Here is a 21679-nt window from a genome sequence, read left to right as displayed (position 1 = left end):
GTCATTGAGCATTATGTGTTCAAGTTACCATTAATATTCTTTCATTTGTAACAATCCTTATTTCCTTGAATTCATAATTATCTATCAAATAACAATGAGTCTTTAAAGTATTATAATATCACCTATCTCCAAGGAGAAAAAGCAGAGATTAGAACAAAGAATTCCCATTAATTTATAATATACATTCATATTTTCAATTAACCATAATGTCACCAATCATCCAGCGTTCCAGAAATAGTTTTTCATTATTAATTATTAATCCATATAGTAGTTAAGTATTTCAAATCATATGTATATCAATTGTGCATTACATCATCATTGGTCCGTTTAATATAAGAAGATCTTTCTAATATAAAACGGTCATTACATGCAATTATACCAAAGTGTTCAAATCATCCCACTCTTATACATTGAGATCATTATTGTCCTTTATATATCATGTGAATAGTGCTCTATATCATAACAAAAAGAAAAAAAACTTCATAACAATAACTATAACTTACTATTACTACATAATTAAACAGTTTCATTCCCGGTTTTTTTTATCTAATCATTGGTAAAACAAGTCCCATACTTTATAATATTGCTCGTCCTCTCATTCTCTAATTTCAAATGTAAGCTTACTCATTTCGGCACATTCCATTATTTTCCGAATAGTTTCCTCCTGTGATGGTACTTTCTCATTTTTCCAATTTTTGACAAATACAATTCTAGCAGCTGTTAAAACCGCCCTGAGTCTCTTTTGAGAGTGGGCGGCATACAAAATTTAATAAATAAATAAATAAATAAATAAATAAATAAATAAATAAATAACATTTACGATCAGGTATTTCAAGTCCTTATTGTATGTTTCTGGTATTATTCCCAATAAAAAGAGTTCCAGTTTTAAGTCTATATGTTTATGTATCATTTTCTCCAACCACATGTGGATTTTAGTCCAATATCTTTTAGCTTCAGTACAAGTCAACCACATATGGTAGTTGGCTGACGATCTTAACTGGGTCTTATTTTGGGGGCAAGACTTATATTATGGACATCCTGAAAAATCATGCTAGGAATTATTTTCCAGTTGGGTCTGATTTTGTGGGAATCAGGGTGGTATATAGGAATCAAAGCTTCATTTGCAATTGAAAATGGAAGCCCATGCAAGGATAGAACTTGGTGTCAGGGTTCAAAATAGCATCCAAACGTAAATCAGAGTCCAAGGCAAAGTATTGCTCAAAGTTCCAATTTATTACGAGAGCCATGTTGGCACATCTGGAAAAACCCAAATCTGAAAGCTTCCCGGTTTCCCCCACCTAATTAAAAGTTCAAGATCTTGCCCCCCCCACACCCACAAGTCCATCACATGGTCCAATCTCCCACTGCCATGCTGGCAGTTCCACCCATCCAATTCCGGTCAGGTGCAGAGGTGCAGAGACAAAGAATGACCTTGGCTTTCTAGAAAGAATTTTGCTATGGCTGCATAGTAAGTGACTCCTTACAATCCCCCTTCCCATTTTCCCACAATAGAAAATGCATAGAAGAATAATAGAAAGTGTGGCAGGTCAAAGACCTAAAGGAAAAGATGGCTGTAGGCCTGACAGTTGGGGGGATGTATATTTCTACATGTTCTTTAAGAAAATATAACTTTCTCATAGGAATTGAGGTTTGACAACAATAACCCACAAAGTGCACATTTTATTCTAGCTTGCCTACGGTTCATTTGCTCCCAAGATGCGTGGGACAAAGGTGCCTGCTTCCTTTTACTGCATGGCTCCCAATGAAAACCTTCAGACTGTGGGCATTATCCAGTTGTTGAAGCATTTTGGATGGACGTGGGTTGGCCTCTTAATTCTGGATGATGAGAGTGGAGACAATTTCCTCCGAGCCCTGGAGCCACTTCTTTCTAAAAACAGGATCTGCTCTGCCTTTGTGGAGAGATTTCCCAAACAAGCCTTCATTTTCATTTTTCAAAATCCTATGGTGGGTAGGATAAATGTTCACATGAGGGGGACCAAAATCAGTACATTCGTCTTCTACGGAGAAAGCTTCACAGCAATGCTTTTATTTCTGTTTGTTAAATATACAGATGAAAGCCGTGGGAAATTGTGGATTCTAACAGCTCAAATTGATCTGACGTTAACGAGTCTTCATCGGCCCTCAGATTTGCAATTGTTTGATGGCGCGATTTCGTTTGCTGTACACTCCAATGCCCTTCCAGGGTTTGAGGAATTCCTTTGGGCCATCAAACCATTTCAGGACCAACGGGATAGTTTGTTCAAAGAATTCTGGGAACAAGGCTTCGATTGTGTCTTTTCAGAGAGTAATAAACCAACGGAAAGTGATGAAGTTTGCACTGGGAAGGAAGAGCTTCAGAAGCTTCCTGGGCATTTATTTGAAATGACTGGCCACAGTTACAGCATCTACAATGCAGACTATGCTGTAGCTCATGCTGTTCATGAGATGAACATACTTAAGTCAAAATACAAAAGAGTAACAGATATGAGAAAGGCTGAACGTCAAGATCAAGGCATCTGGAAGGTAATAGCAAGAGCAATAGCACTAAGACTTATAGCAATTTGGTGGTCTGCAGAAAAAAAATATTTGCATTTTTTATATTGCACTAAATCAGGGGTCCTCAAACTATGCCCCCTGGGACAGATACATGCAATGAACATTTAGGTTGCTGCAGGGAGTCTCCCCCTTCGGGGTCTTTTTCTGCAAGTTGGGGGGGAGGAATTCTGACTTGGTGTCTCCTTTAACCTCCTGATGTGGGGCTTTGGGTTAAGGCTGGAGGGAAGCGCTTCTGGTGGTGATGGCCTGGAACTGGCTCTCCATCTTAGCCCGCTGAGTCTCCAGGCATCGGTACCTAGCCTTGCACTTCCACAGGTCTTTCCTCTGCTTGGAAAGTCTGTGCTCATAGTCCTCAGTGAAGTGCTTTGCTGAGCCTCCTTCTTGGTCAGATCCAATTTGAACTGAGCCAGCTATTTTGCCAAATCTTTCTCATGGTGGCTGCTTATCTCCAACAACTGCTTCCTGTTGGGGCCTAAAGAGCCTAGGCAGGTGAGGGATCTCTAGGAGGGGAGATGCAAGTAGTGGCCAGCGAGGCACCCATCAACATGAGTGACATCAAGTTGGCCACACCCACCCAGTCATATGACTACCTAGTCATGCCCACCCAGCCAATCATTAGGCAGATCATATTAGTTGTCCGTGAGATTTATAATTATGGATTTAGTGGTCCCTGAGGTCCAAAAGATTGAGGACCCCTGCTTTATGGCCCTCTCTAAGCGATTTACAGAATCAGCATATTGCCCCCAACAATCTGGCTTCTCATTTTACTCACTCTAGAAAGATGGAAGGCTGAGTCAACCTTGAGCCTGGTGAGATTCGAACTGTCAAACTGTTGGCAGCTGGCAGTCAGCAATAGCCTGCAGTACTGAAGTAGCCTGAAGTACTGCATTCTAACCACCTCGGCTCTTAACTTGGCAAACAAACACTGTCATTCCAAAGATGAGATTAGTGTCATGAAAGGTATACTGAGCTTCTTTCATTTCCTCTAAGTACCAAGCAGTACTTGGTTGAAGGTCTTCAGTGTTGGGTGATTTTAACACAGGTGTGTTTAAGCCAACCCACCTGGAATATCTTCAGCATGTGCCTCATGGTCACCTATCTGAGACTGACTTTCCAAAAGCTGGATGGGATGACTTACAGGATGGATTCTAGATGCCAACCATGCTTTTTTCAGAAAAAGGCTGAGAAGGACTGTTAAAGGGGATGACCTGAAGCAACATGGGTGTCACAGATGTGCTCATGTACCTTGACGATATCCTCATCTATACCAAAACCATGCCCGAGCATACCCAGTTAGTCTGGCAGGTCTTGCAGAAGATGTTAGCTGCAAACCTCTATGTGAAATCGTCGACAGATGAGTTCCACTGAACCCAGTTGGATTACCTGGGATATTGCATCTCTAGTATCGGAGTAGAGATGGATCCTATTAAGGTTCTGGAACTCCTGGTGTGGTAGGTGCTGAAAACATGCAGGCAGGTGCAGAGTTTCCTAGGCTTTGCTAATTTCTACTGGCAATTTATCCCCTCATTTACCTGGGTGGCTTTGCCATTAACAAGTTTTGCCCCCATGAGGATTTTGATACCACCAAAAGAAACAGAGGACCTGTGAAAGTATATAGACCAGAATGTAGCCAGGGGGTTCATCCAAACTGTCCGCTCATAGATAAATTGCTGGTAGAAATTAGTGAAGCCTAGGAAACTCTGCAGCTGTGTGTGTGTTTTTAATGCCTGCCACCCCAGGATTGCATGAATCTTGGTAGGATCCACCTCTACTCTGGTACTGGAGACACAATATCCCAAGTAATCCAACCGGGTAATCCAAGTAATCAATTGCCAGCAAGACTCCGAGGCAATATAATTCCTCAAAGATTACTTTTATTGGAAATATGATATTGGCATGTATCTGGTGAAAACCCACTCTGAAAAGATGGGTCAATGAGGATAGGTGCTTATTTTCAAACTTGCAATAATCCCCAGGACTGGACACCACAATATCAGGAAGATGCTGAGCAGAGGTGGGTTTCACATAATTTTACCACTGGTTCACTGCACACTGAAAATGTGAGCATACACGCATTCTGTGCATGCACATGTCCTTCCATGCATGCGCTTTGTTCGCAAAAGGGGCTTTAACGCATGCACGCAGCTTAAAAAATGTGGTTAAATAGAATGGCATAGCAGTGGGGCAGATGGGTGGGTCACAGGTTGCCACTACCAGTTCATCTGCACCAGTTTGAAGCGACTGAATACCACCACTGATGCTGAGGTACTGGAAAAAGTGCAAAGAGAAATGACAAGATGGAGTATGAATCTTATTTAGTGAAACTAGCCATGTGTTTATCCCAAAGAAAGGAGAGCTAAGGGAGACATCAAAATCATGTTGTCAATCAGGTTGCACAAATCAAATCATGTCAATATGCTAACATGTGTCACATTTTTGTCTCACTTCTGGAAGACCATAATTGTGACTAGAGCAAGTTGTCATGATCTAGTGATAGTCCTACTTAAATTTGATTGACAGATAAGAGTGCGACTGTCAGGGTTCCGAATATCATCCAAAATTAAACCAGAGTCGGAGGTAAAGTCCAACACATGGTCCAATCTCTCACTGCCATGCTGGCAGTTCCACCCATTTAGTTCCGGTCAGGTGTAGAGACAAAGGATGACCTTGGCTTTCTAGAAAGAATGTTGTTATGGTTACATACCATCCAACTCCGTAGAATAATAAAAGGTATGGCAAGCCTAATGTCCAAAAGAAAAATGATTGCAGGCCTGACAGCGACTGAAGTAATCTTTCTTTTCTATTGAAATAAATTTCAGGAAGTCTTGATGTAACCCACAAGACATTTCCCCCCTGTTATTAGTTTCCTCTCGTTTTTATTTAGCTTCATTGGTTTCTTCAAGGCCATTCATTCAATAATTCCCTTGGAGAAACGGTGTCCATCAACCACCATGGAGAAGTGTTTTCTGGATTCGATATTACAAATGTGGTCATGTTTCCAAACAATTCATACCATAAAGTGAAAATTGGAAAGATGGATCCCACAGCACTGGAAGGACGCAAATTTGTGATTCATGAAGATTTAATTGTATGGCACAAGTATTTTAAGCAGGTACGGATTTTTAAGTTATTGCGTGACTCTGGCTGAAAGATTTGGAAATCAGAGATGAGTTTGATTATACAGCCTACTTTTGCAGCCTTCTAAAATCAGTTAAACTTAACTGCTTGTACTTTTTTTTCCCACGAGAAAAATGCGGGATTTTGCTGCCAATGAAATAAAACTCAGAAACAACAGGAAAAATTGATGCTTTTAATATATTTCAAAATAAAATAAAATAAAAAGTGTTATAACCCATCTTTGACAGGTTACAATAGTGATTGTGAACCTTTTTTGGATAAAAAGGGAGCACTTTGTACATGCATGCTGGTCAGGGCCATGACCAGGGAGAGGAGCTGCCCAGGGGGCATGCATGCACCGGATAAGGTACTTCCTGTTTCCAGTGCATCAGTGGTGGGATTCAAATACTTTAACAACTGGTTCTCTGCCCTAATGACTATCTGGGTAGGTGGGGCTTCGTGGTCATGTGTCTGGGTGGGCTTAGCCAACTCAAGGTCACTCAGGTTGATGGGCGCTTCGCCTTAGCTGTTACAATGTAATAAGGGTTAACCGGAGAGGCAGTTTCTGTAAGCAAGTCAATAAAGATTAGGCTAGAAACAACACCAGAATGTTTCCTTCTGGCCTTCCTTACAGGATTAGCCCTGTAAAGTGGAAAAAAACAAAAGGAGATTTCTTCCAACAATTGGTTCTCTGAACTACTTAGAAAGTTACCGACCGGTTCTCCCGAATAGGTGTGAACCGGCTGAATCCCACCACTGCAGTGCATGCATGTGCACTGGCCAGCAAGTCTTCTTACTACTGTCGTGCATGCGCACACGCCGATCAGTTGGTGGCCCTCATGTTGACAGTGTGCATGCTCAGAAACTTGTGTTTCTCTCCAGATGTTTCCAGCATCTAGAGGAGGGATCCACAGAATTGGGGGGGGGAGGAAGTGTTAAACTTGGACTTTTGTGATGGGAGGGGCCAGAAGGAGGGGCAGCACCAATGAGAATTCTCCCTGCTTGAGCAGCTCTCACCTGATTAAGGGACAGGATCAATCTGAAAAACAGAAGAGTACTAACAATAGAAGGTTACAATTTGGAACTGGGTTGGCACGCCTTCATCTGGGATGGGAAAGACAAGATTCATAGCTATTTCCCAAAACATTTAATTAGAAAAGCTCTACTACAAACTTGGTTAAAAATCAAAACTACAACAAAATCCCAATCTGGCTATCCACCATGGAAGCTCTGACATACCCAAACATATTGGACATAAACAGGATAATAAGATATGAAGACTTATTAGAAACCAAGAAAGGCTAAGAACAAGGCAAGAATTGAAAGACGAGGGAATAGATATAGACTGGTGGCCCTATTTACAAATACAGGCAAGGTACAAAAAAGTCAGGGAAAGGGATGGATTTTATGGTTCACCGAGAAAAAGGGCGAACGACAAAACCGTGCCCGACTAAACCGCGGTGACAAAACCGCGTGTTCTAAAGCGCTCCGACGAATGAGCACTGAATCGCGCCGACAACAACACGGCGACAGAAGTGTGCTGTAAAACTAACCCTAAACCTAACCCTAAACCTAACCCTAAACCTAACCCTGAACCTAATTCTGAACCTAACCCTAACCCTAAACCTAACCCTGAACCTAACCCTGAACCTAACCCTGAACCTAACCCTGAACCTAACCCTAACCCTAACCCTAACCCTAACCCTAACCCTAACCCTAACCCTAACCCTAACCCTAACCCTAACCCTAACCCTAACCCTAACCTTAACCCTAACCCTTACCTTAAGTTAAATCGCTGTCGATGCGCTGTTGTAAAGCACCCTTCTGTCTCCGCACTGTTGTGGCCGCGCTGTTGTCGGCGTGTTGATGACATCGTGGTTTTAGCGACGTGGTTTAGTCGGGTGCGGTTTTGTCATTCGCCCTTTCGTCGGGTCATGGGATTTTATAAGGAGCCACAAGAGCTGGATAAAATTCTACAGGGAACTGAAGAAAAATTGATTAAAAAATCTATCACCATTTGTTAAAATTCAAAATAGAAGAAGACACTGAAAGAAACGATGATCACATGGGAGACAAATTTTGGGGATAGTATAGAATTGGCAGAATGGGAAAAAATTTGGGAAATAAATTACAAATTAAGGATGGCAACAGCATATAGAGAGAACATGTACAAGATGTTCTACAGATGACATCTCCCACCAGCGAGAATTGCGAAAATGTTCCCGGAGTGCTCACCTATCTGTTGGAAATGCAACCAACAAGGAACTGTTGTGTATCTGTGGTGGATGTGTGCATCTGTGAAAAAATATTGGAAAAAATAAAAAGATTGGCTGGAGGAGATTGCCACACACCAAATTGAACTAAAACCGGAATTATTTATGTTAGGAATTATAAAAGGAAATTAGGAAAAAAAATATTCGATACTTAATTCTACACATAATCACGGCAGCGAAAATTACATTCGCACAAAACTGGAAAAATAATCACACACCAATAGAAGAAAATGTAATAATAAAAAAAATGGAATGTGCAGAGATAGACAGGCTCATGAAATAATTAAGAGAGAAAGAAGAATCTGAATATTATTCCATATGGGATTTATGATATAATTGGCTAGAGGAAAAGGGGGGGGGGAGCAGGAAAGCAAAAAAGAAAGGAAGAAAGATCAACAAATTAAAAAAACAACAACTACAAAACCAGAAACTGATTAAAAGATAGAAATACGAAATAGACTGTAGCAAATAAATAATAGGAAATGGATACAAAATGACTCAATTGTAATAAAGGTTGTTATACATAGAATATATAGAATGTTATATATAGAATGAAGAAAAAGGATGTATGAAATAATATAAATGCGCGCACACACACACACACACACATAAAGTTATAGTTATACAAGACTTATATGTACAGATAAAAGAATCACAATAGATATGTAAAATAAGCGTAATGTGTTGCAAAGATGTGAAGTTTGCATACACAAAATAATAAGTTTAAAAGAGAGAGAGAATTCTCCCTGCTTGAACACCAGAGTCCTTTGGGACTTCACCTGAAGGAGGAAAGACAGTTTTGAGGAGAGAGAGAGAGAAACGGAGAAAGTGGGAGGGGGGAATCTTGGCCTCAATAACCAAGTTGGGCTTCTTCGCTTTGCGGAACTCTCTCCTGCAGTGGGTGAAGTCAATGCTGCCCAGAGACCAATGATGCTGCAGAAGGGAGAATTCCCATTGGTCCTCCTTCTTTCTGGACACTCCCAATTCCGAAGTTCTAGGAAGTACCGTTCCCGGCTCACAGACCAGATCTTCCAGTTTCTGGCACTGCTGCAAGCACAAAGGGCAGCTGATCCTCACGTGCATATACACGCCAAAAACCTGGAAGAGGAACAGGCGATGTCTCATGTGCCAGGTGACATGGCTCCATGCGCCACTTTGGGCATGCGTGCCATAGGTTTGCCATCACAGAGTTATAAGAAGTTTGAGAATCAATGAGCTGACTAATGTATATCTTGGCTTCACTGGGGTTGAAACATTGAAGTTTTTGACAGTTCTATGGAAAATAGCTTACAAAGTGAATACTGTATTTTTCGGAGTATAAGATGCACCTTTTTCCCTCAAAAAAGAGGCTGAAAATCTGAGTGTGTTTTATACACTGAATACAGCATTTTTTGCCTCCCGAAACCCTGTCCCCTTCACCAAAATGGCCGTGCATAGCTTGTAGGAAGCTTTTAGAGAGTTCCCAGCAGCTGGGGAGGGCAGAAATGAGCAAAAAGGGGCCATTATTTGCTCAATTTTACCCCACAGCCCCCAGGAGCACTCTATAAGCTTCCTAGAGGCTATCCATGCTCCTTTTTTATGAAAAACAGGCTCGTTTTTGCAAAAAAACAGACAGTTTTTTGCATGTTCTCCCCCCCTGGAGTACTCTGCAAGCTCCCTAAAGGCTATTCGTGCCTTTTTGGGGGGGGGGAAATGGGCCCATTTTTGCGAAAAATGAGCCGTTTTTGGAAGGTTTGCAGAGTGCAAAAACTTTTTTTTTGTTTTCCTCTTCAAAACCTTGCTGCAGCTTATACTCCAGTGTGTCTTAGACTCCAAAAATACGGTAGCTGACTCCTAATGACGTGATTGGGAAAAGAACCCAAAACTTCACAAACAAAAAGAGGATGAGGAAAATTTAAAAAAAAAACGTTATTTCCTTGACCTGGTTCTCAAAGGAACACTTACAGTGTTGATTTTTGGTTGTCGTTAAATTCACCAATTCTGGTTTACATTCTGGTTACACCAACAGGTCTCACCCCGTTCAGTCTGTAATGACCCCTGTCCTGCTGGCTATCAGAAAAAGAAAAGAGAAGGGCAGAAATTTTGCTGCTACGATTGTGATCCATGCTCTGAGGGGAAAATGTCAAACATGTCAGGTAATTTTTTCTCTGCTGTACTCCACTCTATGTTGGTAAATGACTTTTTTCCACCACGAAATTGAGCAGCCACTCCATTACTTCTACTTCTGGGGAGTAACACAGTGGAGTCACGGCAAACTGCTCTGCTGAGCAAACCAGAGGAGAGGATACAGGTAAGTAAAACGCAGGAGCGGGCCCACCTGATTGTCGAAGTGATCTGGTTGGCTCCCAGCCGATTGTCGGAGCTACTCAGGGCCAGATTTTCCTATAGGCTAACTAGGCTTCAGCCTAGGGCCTCAAGATCAAGAGGGGCCTACATTCAAATTGTTAGCAAAATTAAAATTACACTATTCTAAAAACAGTGAACACTAAAACACTGAACCGAAAATAAGGAGAAATTCTACGCATATGACTAATAAACAAACATAAAAATGTATTGGTTAAGATCGTTCCAGCGCCCCAGCAGTTGGGGAGCCCGCCCACGTTCCCGGCACCGGTGGTCGGGCGAGAGGCGCAGCCACTCCCAGTAGCCGCCCCGTCGACGTGGAGCCCACCAGCGGCCAGGCAGGTGAGGGCGAGGGGGCCGAGCCGGGCAGCTGAGCACAGCAGGGGAGGCGGCTGGCCTCGCTGCCTTTGCCGCAGAGCAGAGCCGCCCTCCGTCGAGAGGCCAGCTATATATATTGATATATATTGATATATATCACAGTAATGATGTATTTTATTGTCTCTCATGTAATTTACAAACTTAAAAATGGGAGGTGAAAGGGCCTCATAAGTGGAATATCCTAGGGCCTCTTTTCATCTAAATCCGGCCCTGGAGCTACTGGATGGCTTTGAACAAGTGGTTGGCAAGTGAGCACACGCACACCTTCGTTTCCATGAGCGGCATGTGCACACACTTTCCACTCACTTAAATGGAGTGCCTGCTGCTCACACAAGTGAGGATGTGAGTGTGTATGTGCACACCAGCCGTTTCCGTGGCCCAGTTGCAAACCCCTCACAGCCCAGAGGTTGGGGATCCCTGTACTGGATTGCTATTTTATCTCATTATTGTCTACCACAAAGAGTCACTTTTGGTGAGATGGATAGCGATATAAATTTGATAAACCAACCAACCAAAACAAACAAACAAACAAACAAACAATGCAAAAGAGATATAGTCCCTATATCAGAATAAAGCTGGAAAGGTTCTTGGGGTTCTCATAATTAAACCCTATATTACTTTTAAAGCCCTACATGGTATCGGACCTGGCTACCTGAGAGACCGCCTCCTGCCAGTTACCTTAAGGTGACCAGATTTTCAGATTGGTAAAGAGGGACACCATTGACCGGGGGGGGGGGGGGGCTTGATTAAAATTTTTATATTTTGTCAAAAGGTCACACAAGGCGATTATATGACCCCAGGACACTGAAAGCATCATAAATATGAATCTGTTGCCAAACATCAAAATTTGGATCACGTGACCATGAGGATGCTTCAACGGTCGCTAAGTGTGAAAAATGGTCACTGTGTGAAAAATGGTCATGGCCGTTGTAACTTTGGTCACTAAATGAACTGTTTGAAAGCTAAAGCTAGCTTGCATTATGCTAGCTTACATTTTCAAGAGAGAGAAGCTAAACTCCTTATTAGAATTGAAATAGAAATGAGTAGAGTAGAGTAGAGTAGAGTAGAGTAGAGTAGAGTAGAGTAGAGTAGAGTAGAGTAGAGTAGAGTAGAGTAGAGTAGAGTAGAGTAGAGTACAATAGTTTATTACCCAAGTGTGATTGGACACACAAGGAATTTGTCTTAGGTGTACATAAATAAAATAAAATACAATACATTCATCAAGAATCATAAGCTACAACACAGTGATAGTCTCTCTCTCTCTCTCTCTCTCTCACACACACACACACATACACACACACACAGACAAATACACATACACTCCTCCTCTGGATTCAATGGGGTTTAGGAAATCCCCCCACCTCACAGACTCCCTCTTTCTTTCTCTCTCCCCTCCTCTGGATTCAATGGGATTTTTAGAAAATCCACACTCCTGTGCACACACTCCTCTTTCTTTCTCTCTCTCCTCCTCTGGATTCAATGGGATTTTTAGAAAATCCACACTCCTGTGCACACACTCCTCTTTCTTTCTCTCTCTCCTCCTCTGGATTCAATGGGATTTTTAGAAAATCCACACTCCTGTGCACACACTCCTCTTTCTTTCCCTCTCCCCTCCTCTGGATTCAATGGGATTTTTAGAAAATCCACACTCCTGTGCGCACACTCCTCTTTCTTTCCCTCTCCCCTCCTCTGGATTCAATGGGATTTTTAGAAAATCCACACTCCTGTGCGCACACTCCTCTTTCTTTCTCTCTCTCCTCCTCTGGATTCAATGGGATTTTTAGAAAATCCACACTCCTGTGCGCACACTCCTCTTTCTTTCTCTCTCTCCTCCTCTGGATTCAATGGGATTTTTAGAAAATCCACACTCCTGTGCGCACACTCCTCTTTCTTTCCCTCTCCCCTCCTCTGGATTCAATGGGATTTTTAGAAAATCCACACTCCTGTGCGCACACTCCTCTTTCTTTCTCTCTCTCCTCCTCTGGATTCAATGGGATTTTTAGAAAATCCACACTCCTGTGCACACACTCCTCTTTCTTTCTCTCTCCCCTCCTCTGGATTCAATGGGATTTTTAGAAAATCCACACTCCTGTGCACACACTCCTCTTTCTTTCTCTCTCCCCTCCTCTGGATTCAATGGGATTTTTAGAAAATCCACACTCCTGTGCACACACTCCTCTTTCTTTCCCTCTCCCCTCCTCTGGATTCAATGGGATTTTTAGAAAATCCACACTCCTGTGCGCACACTCCTCTTTCTTTCCCTCTCCCCTCCTCTGGATTCAATGGGATTTTTAGAAAATCCACACTCCTGTGCGCACACTCCTCTTTCTTTCTCTCTCTCCTCCTCTGGATTCAATGGGATTTTTAGAAAATCCACACTCCTGTGCACACACTCCTCTTTCTTTCTCTCTCCCCTCCTCTGGATTCAATGGGATTTTTAGAAAATCCACACTCCTGTGCACACACTCCTCTTTCTTTCTCTCTCCCCTCCTCTGGATTCAATGGGATTTTTAGAAAATCCACACTCCTGTGCACACACTCCTCTTTCTTTCCCTCTCCCCTCCTCTGGATTCAATGGGATTTTTAGAAAATCCACACTCCTGTGCACACACTCCTCTTTCTTTCTCTCTCCCCTCCTCTGGATTCAATGGGATTTTTAGAAAATCCACACTCCTGTGCACACACTCCTCTTTCTTTCTCTCTCCCCTCCTCTGGATTCAATGGGATTTTTAGAAAATCCACACTCCTGTGCACACACTCCTCTTTCTTTCCCTCTCCCCTCCTCTGGATTCAATAGGATTTTTAGAAAATCCACAGTCCTGTGCACACACTCCTCTTTCTTTCTCTCTCCCCTCCTCTGGATTCAATGGGATTTTTAGAAAATCCACACTCCTGTGCACACACTCCTCTTTCTTTCCCTCTCCCCTCCTCTGGATTCAATGGGATTTTTAGAAAATCCACACTCCTGTGCACACACTCCTCTTTCTTTCTCTCTCCCCTCCTCTGGATTTTTAGAAAATGTTTCTGACTTCGGCTGGTGGGAACAGCTTTCCCCTTTCCCCGTCCAGTTTGGCAACAAGTCTAGCAGAGGGCTGTCCCCATCACCGATGACCAGGGCAGAGCGGGGATAGCGAGAAGGCTCTTCTTGGCTTCTGCCTCTCCTAGCAGCATACAAGAAACCCGCGATCTCTGGTCTCTCTTAACTTAGATACGGAAACGGCCAATAGGAACGGCTCGTGGTCACAGATCAAAAGAGGAGATCGAGACGGAGAAAGAACATCCATTAGCGCTGACCTCCCTCCCTTCCCTACTTCTGCGCATCTCGAAACCACCGTGTAAACAGAATTTGCCCCGACGTTTTTCCCATGGACAATGAGCTCTCCCTCAGACCTTTTATGATACAGCCACGCGCTGCCAGACTCCAAATAAGTTCTAACTAGGTTACCCAGCCCATGGAAGCCAGCAGCGTATGGACAGGGGAACGAATGAGCCCATTCGTTCCCCACTCATCTGCCCGCTCACACGCTACAGTAGCCAGCCCATGGAAGCCAGCAGCGTATGGACAGGGGAACGAATGGGCGGCTCATTCGTTCCCCACTCATCTGCCTGCTCACACGCTACAGTAGCCAGCCCATGGAAGCCAGCAGCGTATGGACAGGGGAATGAATGGGCGGCTCATTCGTTCCCCACTCATCTGCCTGCTCACACGCTACAGTAGCCAGCCCATGGAAGCCAGCAGCGTATGGACAGGGGAACGAATGGGCGGCTCATTCGTTCCCCACTCATCTGCCCGCTCACACGCTACAGTAGCCAGCCCATGGAAGCCAGCAGCGTATGGACAGGGGAACGAATGGGCGGCTCATTCGTTCCCCACTCATCTGCCCGCTCACACGCTACAGTAGCCAGCCCATGGAAGCCAGCAGCGTATGGACAGGGGAACGAATGGGCGGCTCATTCGTTCCCCACTCATCTGCCCGCTCACACGCTACAGTAGCCAGCCCGTGAAAGCCAGCAGCGTATGGACAGGGGAACGAATGGGCGGCTCATTCGTTCCCCACTCATCTGCCCGCTCACACACTACAGTAGCCAGCCCATGGAAGCCAGCAGCATATGGACAGGGGAACGAATGGGCGGCTCATTCGTTCCCCACTCATCTGCCCGCTCACACGCTACAGTAGCCAGCCCATGGAAGCCAGCAGCGTATGGACAGGGGAACGAATGGGCGGCTCATTCGTTCCCCACTCATCTGCCCGCTCACACGCTACAGTAGCCAGCCCATGGAAGCCAGCAGCGTATGGACAGGGGAACGAATGGGCGGCTCATTCGTTCCCCACTCATCCGCCCGCTCACACGCTACAGTAGCCAGCCCAGCGAGCTAGCAGCTGATGGGTGGGGGAGGGCGGCAGCGGCTCGCGCAGAGAACCGCTCAGTTCCGGAGCTTCTGCCGCCCATGGCGGTGCAGCGCACAGGGGCTGGCTGTGACACGAGGAGATGAAATGAACTCCGCAAACGGGGAGAAGGAGGAGAGGAAGCCTGTCTCCTCCCCATAGCGCCTCCCGATTCCCACTGGTACCAATCTATAACATGATTACTCACCAGTGAGTAAGCGCAGCTGCAACCAAAAGACGAAATGAAATGGAGACTCGCGCAGGCGTGCTAAGCTAAGTGGACTCCAGCCAATCAGTGAGCTGGTTTGCCAGCTCACTGATTGGCTGGAGTCCAGGCCAATTAAATCTGTGAGCGGCAGGGAAGAAGGCGGGGCTTAGCAGTGAGAAGATGGAGTTTCAGGCTACTCCTGAAATTCCTCTATACCGAAGGATTTTTGGACGGGTTCTTTGAACCCCAGCTGTCCCGGAGACGACAGTGAAGGTGAGGAGAGACCCATGACCTCAGAGATACCCGCAAATCTCTGGGGGGGGGTAATTAACTCCTCGTGCCAATTCCTTTCTGGATTAGCTGCGTGCTAACTGAAACTGCAGGTTGCCCCTAAGAATGCTAGAAGTGATGTCATCTGGTAAGCTGATTTTATTATCCAAGAGAGACTGTTCGCGTTAAAAACTTAAGATAACTGAAACCAAAGAACAAGGAAATTTAGCGGCGATTTGGCTTTTTCTAATGGTTTTATGGCTGGTGGTTACTTTACTTCTTAAATGCTTCAAGAAACTCCTCGACACCCTCCCCCCTCTGAATCTCCTTAAGTGGATCGTAAAATTTACTTTCTACTAATTAGCCTGTCACGATTCGACACTTTTATTACTTTACTACTCGGCTTTGTTTACAATCACAGCCTGTGAGAGACTAAGAAGTCTGTGGGAAAAAAAAAAGAGTTTGCAATTTTTAACTGCGACACACATCATGGCGTCCCAAAATACCTCTAAGATTTCATTTCAGAGACTTTTTTACGCATGTAAAGGACTCTTTGATTCTTACCAAACACTGGAAAGAAAATTGGATCATTTGATTTTAAAATATGAAGCAAAAACTGAGATTGTTGAATGTTTAAATGCTCCTGAAATACAAACGGAAAATGTGAGAAATGGTGTCTGGTCTATCTCAGAGGAAGAAAGGAGGGGGGAAGCTATAAAGAAGATTCATTTAAAAAGACAGAGTGCAGGAGGAATGGAAAATCCACCCTTGAGAATTAAAGTTAATTTGGAAAATTTTACAAGCCCAGGACAACATTATTATTTCATCAATGGCATTCAGAGTTCAAAGGTGCCAAAATATCTCTGTCTGGATTTGATTATGAAAACATTTGGTAAACTTATCCAACGCGTGGCAATTGGCTGGAGAAGATCTTGCTATTGGAGAGACACTGGCTGATAGATGGAAAACGTAATTTAAAATCTAGCTAAATCTGATTACCTTAATGTGTAATAGATATAGCTGAATAATGACTGATATGGATAGTAATATATATAATTTGGAACTGGCTGATAGATTGAAGAATACAATTGAAAACTTGTTAAATCTAATTGTTTTTTCTTGTAACAGATATAGTTGAATAATAATTGATATTGATAGTAATGTATAAAATGTGGAGCTGATATGATAACTAACAATTGGAAGATTATACATAAAGAGTATTAACTATAATAATTATCACTATTAAAAAACTAAATAAAATACATACAATCAAATGTTAATCAATACTGGGAAAATGTTATGATATATGATATAATTAAATATTATGGATGTCCAGCTAAAATAGGATATGAGGATTTGATGATAATAGAGGATTTTACAAATAAGTAAATGAAATGTCAGCATGTGTTATGGATTAATTATGTAATGCATAGCTAAGGATGAGGGATGTTTAAATAACCATAGGTAATTAAAACTGGAGATATAACGATTTTGATATGGTAAATATTCGAGTTGAGATATTTGAATTAATATGAGTTAATGGAAGAGAAGCACCAAAGCATGTTGTAACCAGTTGATATACTTCTTTTTTTTCTTATGATAGACACCTGTGTTCTGTTTTGTTTTCCTGCCTTGTCTCTTGTCGTTTTTGTCTTTTTTTGTATTATTTTTATTTTTTATTTTAATTTTTATTTTTTATCGGTCCTCTTTCTTTTTCTTTCTTTCTTTTTTTTGATTCCTTTCTCCCCCACTGGAGTGGGCAGAGATTGTTCAAGATTATTACTTTCATCAATATTCCTAAATAATAATTACAGTTAAATGAAAATGGATATATAATAATGCTTTAGTTAATATGAGTTATGTTGATTGACTGTGGAGGAGATGTACCAAAACTTATCTGTAATTGATTGATACATTTTCTACAGATGTAAAGAAAGATGTGTACCTGTTTTAAACTAAAATTAAAAAACATTTATTTAAAAAAAAAAATCTGTGAGCGGCAGGCTGGGCTGGCTTAAATTTGTAGGTAGCATAGAACAGAACGATGAGCCAGCCCAGCAGCTGATGGGCGGGAGCTGCCAGCGCCAAAAAAAGCGTGCCTTTTGAAAAAGCGGGCGGGATGCGGGAAAATGTATCAAAAAGCGGGGGTGTCCCGCCAAAAGCGGGACGTCTGGTCACCTTAAGTTACCTCCCAGAGACCTATTAGATCGCACAGACTAAGCCTCCTCCGGATTCCATCTGCCGGCCAATGTCAGCTGGCGACCCCCCAGGGGAGGGCCTTCTCTGTTGCTGCTCCGGCCCTATGGAATGATCTCCCCATTGAGATCCGGACCCTCACTACCCTTCCGGCCTTCCGCAAAGCGACCAAGACCTGGCTGTTCCGGCAGGCCTGGGGCTGTTGAATTATCCAGCCCCATCTTATGTTACGATTGTTGTTGTATATTTTTTAACTGTTGTTTTTTATTTTTATTTTTATATCCCCCTTTCCCTTCTTATTTGTAAGCCACCCTGAGTCTTCCGAGAGTGGGCGGCATACAAGTTAAATAAATAAATAAATATTGTCTAATCTCCTTTTAAAAACCTCCAGTGATGAAGCACCTACAACCTCTGAAAGCCAGCTGTTCAACTGGTTAATAGTTCTAACTGACAGAATTATCCTTCCTTCCAGGTTCCTTCTCTCCTTGATTAGTTTCCATCCATTGTTTCTTGTCTTGCCTTCTGGTATTTTGGGAAAACAAGTTGACCCCCCTCTTCTTTGTGGCAGCCCCTAACCAGTTGTCTGAAGTGATGTAGGTTTTCCTGTTTAAGCAGGGGGTTGGGCTAGAAGACCTCCAAGGTCCCTTCCAACTCTGTGGTTCTATTCTACTCCATTCTAAATACCGGGATGCTGCTATCATGTCACCCCTAGTCTTTCTTTTCTCTAGACTAGCCAAACCCAATTTCTGCAAAGGTTCTCTATATGTTTTTGTCTCCAGGCCCTTATATAATCATGCCCAAAGAAGAAAGCAACATTTATGAAACACCTGGGATACTGGGTAAAAATGGGCAGGGCTTCATGTCACAGTTATAAATGGGAAAGCTTGAAGGGATAGGTCTTTATGAAGCTTCTGACATATTTTAAGTGTGGTGCTATTTGACCACAATTACCACTGACAGAGAAGATTCCCACTTCCATAAGTTAATTTTGGTTCTCATCTAATGATCTAATCCAGCGTTTTTCAAGCTTAGCAGTTTTAAAACCTTTGGACCTCAACTCCCAAAATTCTTTATCTACAATTCCAACAATTGAAGACTATACTTCTTAAAGAGGGCAAGTTAGAAAAACACTATTTTAATGGAATATAATTATATATTTCACTTGGTGCAGCAGCAATCATGACAATTAGATTCAATTCTTTCTCTCTTATTTCCAGATATGATTGCCTGTTCCGAATGTCCAGAAGATCAGTATCCAAGTAAGGACAAAGTTCGTTGCATCCCCAAAATCCTAATTTTTCTAACCTATGAAGAACCTTTGGGGATCAGTTTAGTTGTGGTTGCTGTTTTATTTTCCATAATTACTATGCTCATACTTGGAATATTTATTAAGTATAAAGAAACCCTATAGTTAAAGCAAACAACAAAGATCTCACCTACAGTCTCCTCATATCCCTTCTGCTTTGCTTTCTTTGTTCCTTCCTTTTCGTTGGAAAACCTCTGAAACTGATTTGTTTCCTCCGACAATCCGTGTTTGGCATTATCTTCTCTGTGGCTGTTTCTTCTGTGCTGGCCAAAACCATTATGGTCATTGCAGCTTTTATGGTCACTAAACCAGGGTCTGGCATGAGAAAATGGTTGGGGAAAAGATTGTCCTTCTTAATTGTCTTCTTCTGCTCCTTCATTCAAGCAAGCATTTGTCTGGTGTGGATGATCACTTCTCCCCCCTTTCCAGAACTTAACATGAAATCAATGACTGAAGAGATCATAGCAGAATGTAACGAAGGGTCTGTTGTGATGTTTTATCTTGTCTTGGGCTACATGGGGTTTCTGTCTCTGGTCAGCTTCATGGTGGCTTTTCTAGCTAGGAACTTGCCAGACACATTCAATGAAGCCAAGTTCATCACTTTCAGCATGCTGGTGTTTTGTAGTGTTTGGTTGTCTTTTGTTCCCACCTACCTGAGCACCAAAGGGAAGTATATGGTAGCTGTGGAGATCTTCTCTATCTTAGCTTCTAGTGCTGGGTTATTAGGCTGTATCTTTTCCCCCAAATGCTACATTATTTTGCTGAGGCCTGAGCTCAACAGCAAAGGACAACTTGTAAAGAAAAACATTTTTGATTATTAAATTATGGATTGATGTATTTCTGCTCTGAAACTGAAGGAGTGAAATCCTCTTCTATGAAAATAATGGAGCTTGTTTGTTGGTTCTGTCAATTTTGAGATGTATCTTTTCCCCCAAATGCTACATTATTTGCTGAGGCCTGAGCTCAACAGCAAAGGACAACTTGTAAAGAGAAAGCATTTCTGACTATTAAATCATGGCTTATGTGTTTATAAAAACAGCCTTTGCTTATTAGGTCTGTTAAGTTTACCAGTATTATTTATCCCTGGTATGTATAACGGTGTGTGTGAAATAATTGGAAATGAAAATTAAATTATTTTGCTGTCTGAGTGACTCAGCTTTTAATAAATACTTTTCTTTTAGTTCTTATTATTTATGTTACCTATTTAATGAACAGAGTATTCAGGTCTTCTTCAAAAGAGTTCTGCTCTTTGGTAACTATTTACAGTGATCTAATATCTGGATAATATCATTTGGATCACATTTATCATGATTAAGCAGCATGCAGAAAGATCCATGGATTTTACTCCAGACACTGATCACCAGGAGTGCCAAAATAATCCAGCAATTATCATTTTCATTTCCTCCTGGTAATATTGAACTATAATTTTTAAAATTCAGATGTTTAGCCATTTCAGAGGGATATGTCTCCAAACCATCAAAATACTACAAAATAGTGTTGAAACATAGTTTCTTTGGGAAAGAGTTGCAACTCCCTTAAAGAAAAGCCATTCAAGCAATATTGAAAACCACAATCACTAACAAATCAGGCTTATGAAGAAGACATGATATAGACTGATGTAAAGGACAATTCCATCATATTACATACACAACTGATCTTTATTAAGAAAGTGTTTGAGAACAGATAAAGTTCATTATGTTGGTTGTTCTGACCAATATGTTTTGATTAGTTAATGTAGTCTATTCTATGAGCGGTGTGATGGCCTACTAGTGAAGACACTCATCTTCCACACAGGAGGTTAAGAGTTCAATTCTAGCTAGCGGCAGATATTTCTCTCCTAGGGCACAAAGAAAAAAAATATCTGTGGTGAACTCCATGTGGTGTCAGGAAACGTAATCCAACAAAAGGGCGAACGACAAAACCGCGCCCAACTAAACCGCGTTGCTAAAACCGCGATGTCATCAACATGCCAACAACAGCGTGGCGACAACAGCGCGGAGACAGAAGGGTGCTTTACAACAGCACATCGACAGCGATTTAACTTAAGGTAAGGGTTAGGTTTAGGTTTAGGTTTAGGTTTAAGGTTAGGTTTAGGGTTAGGGTTAGGGTTAGGGTTAGGGTTAGGGTTAGGGTTAGGGTTAGGGTTAGGTTTAGGTTTAGGGTTAGGTTAGGGTTAGGGTTAGGGTTAGGGTTAGGGTTAGGGTTAGGGTTAGGGTTAGGGTTAGGGTTAGGGTTAGATTTAGGTTTAGGTTTAGGGTTAGCGTTACATTTAGGGTTAGGGTTAGGGTTAGGATTAGTGTTACGTTTAGCGTTAGGTTTAGGGTTAGGGTTAGGTTTAGTTTTACAGTGCGCTTCTGTCGCCGCACTGTTGTCGGCGCGATTCAGCACTCATTCATCGGAGCGCTTTAGAACACAGTTTTGTCACTGTGGTTTAGTCGGGCACGGTTTTGTCATTCACCCTTTTGTTGGTGAACCATCAGGAAAGGCATCTGGTCATTAAATGCTCAGCTCCATACAGTCATCCTGAGTCCAGCCTGAATTAAAGGATTACAGGTTCATATAAAGGGAGTTTTTAAATGTACTCTATTCTATGGATATCATTAGATGAGAGATTTTAAACCACCAGATGAATGATATGAAATAT

General features: G+C 42.3%; 1 pseudogene; it reads left to right on the top strand.

The window, feature by feature from the left end:
- The first annotated feature begins 1752 nt into the window (after positions 1-1752).
- Positions 1753-19856, top strand: LOC116522030 (annotated as a pseudogene).
- Positions 19857-21679: the final 1823 nt, after the last annotated feature.

The sequence above is a fragment of the Thamnophis elegans genome, chromosome Z (genome assembly GCF_009769535.1).
Source record: "Thamnophis elegans isolate rThaEle1 chromosome Z, rThaEle1.pri, whole genome shotgun sequence".
In the NCBI taxonomy this organism is placed as follows: domain Eukaryota; kingdom Metazoa; phylum Chordata; class Lepidosauria; order Squamata; family Colubridae; genus Thamnophis; species Thamnophis elegans.
Note: the sequence above shows the minus strand (reverse complement) of the source record. Positions and strands in the feature narration are given on the sequence as shown.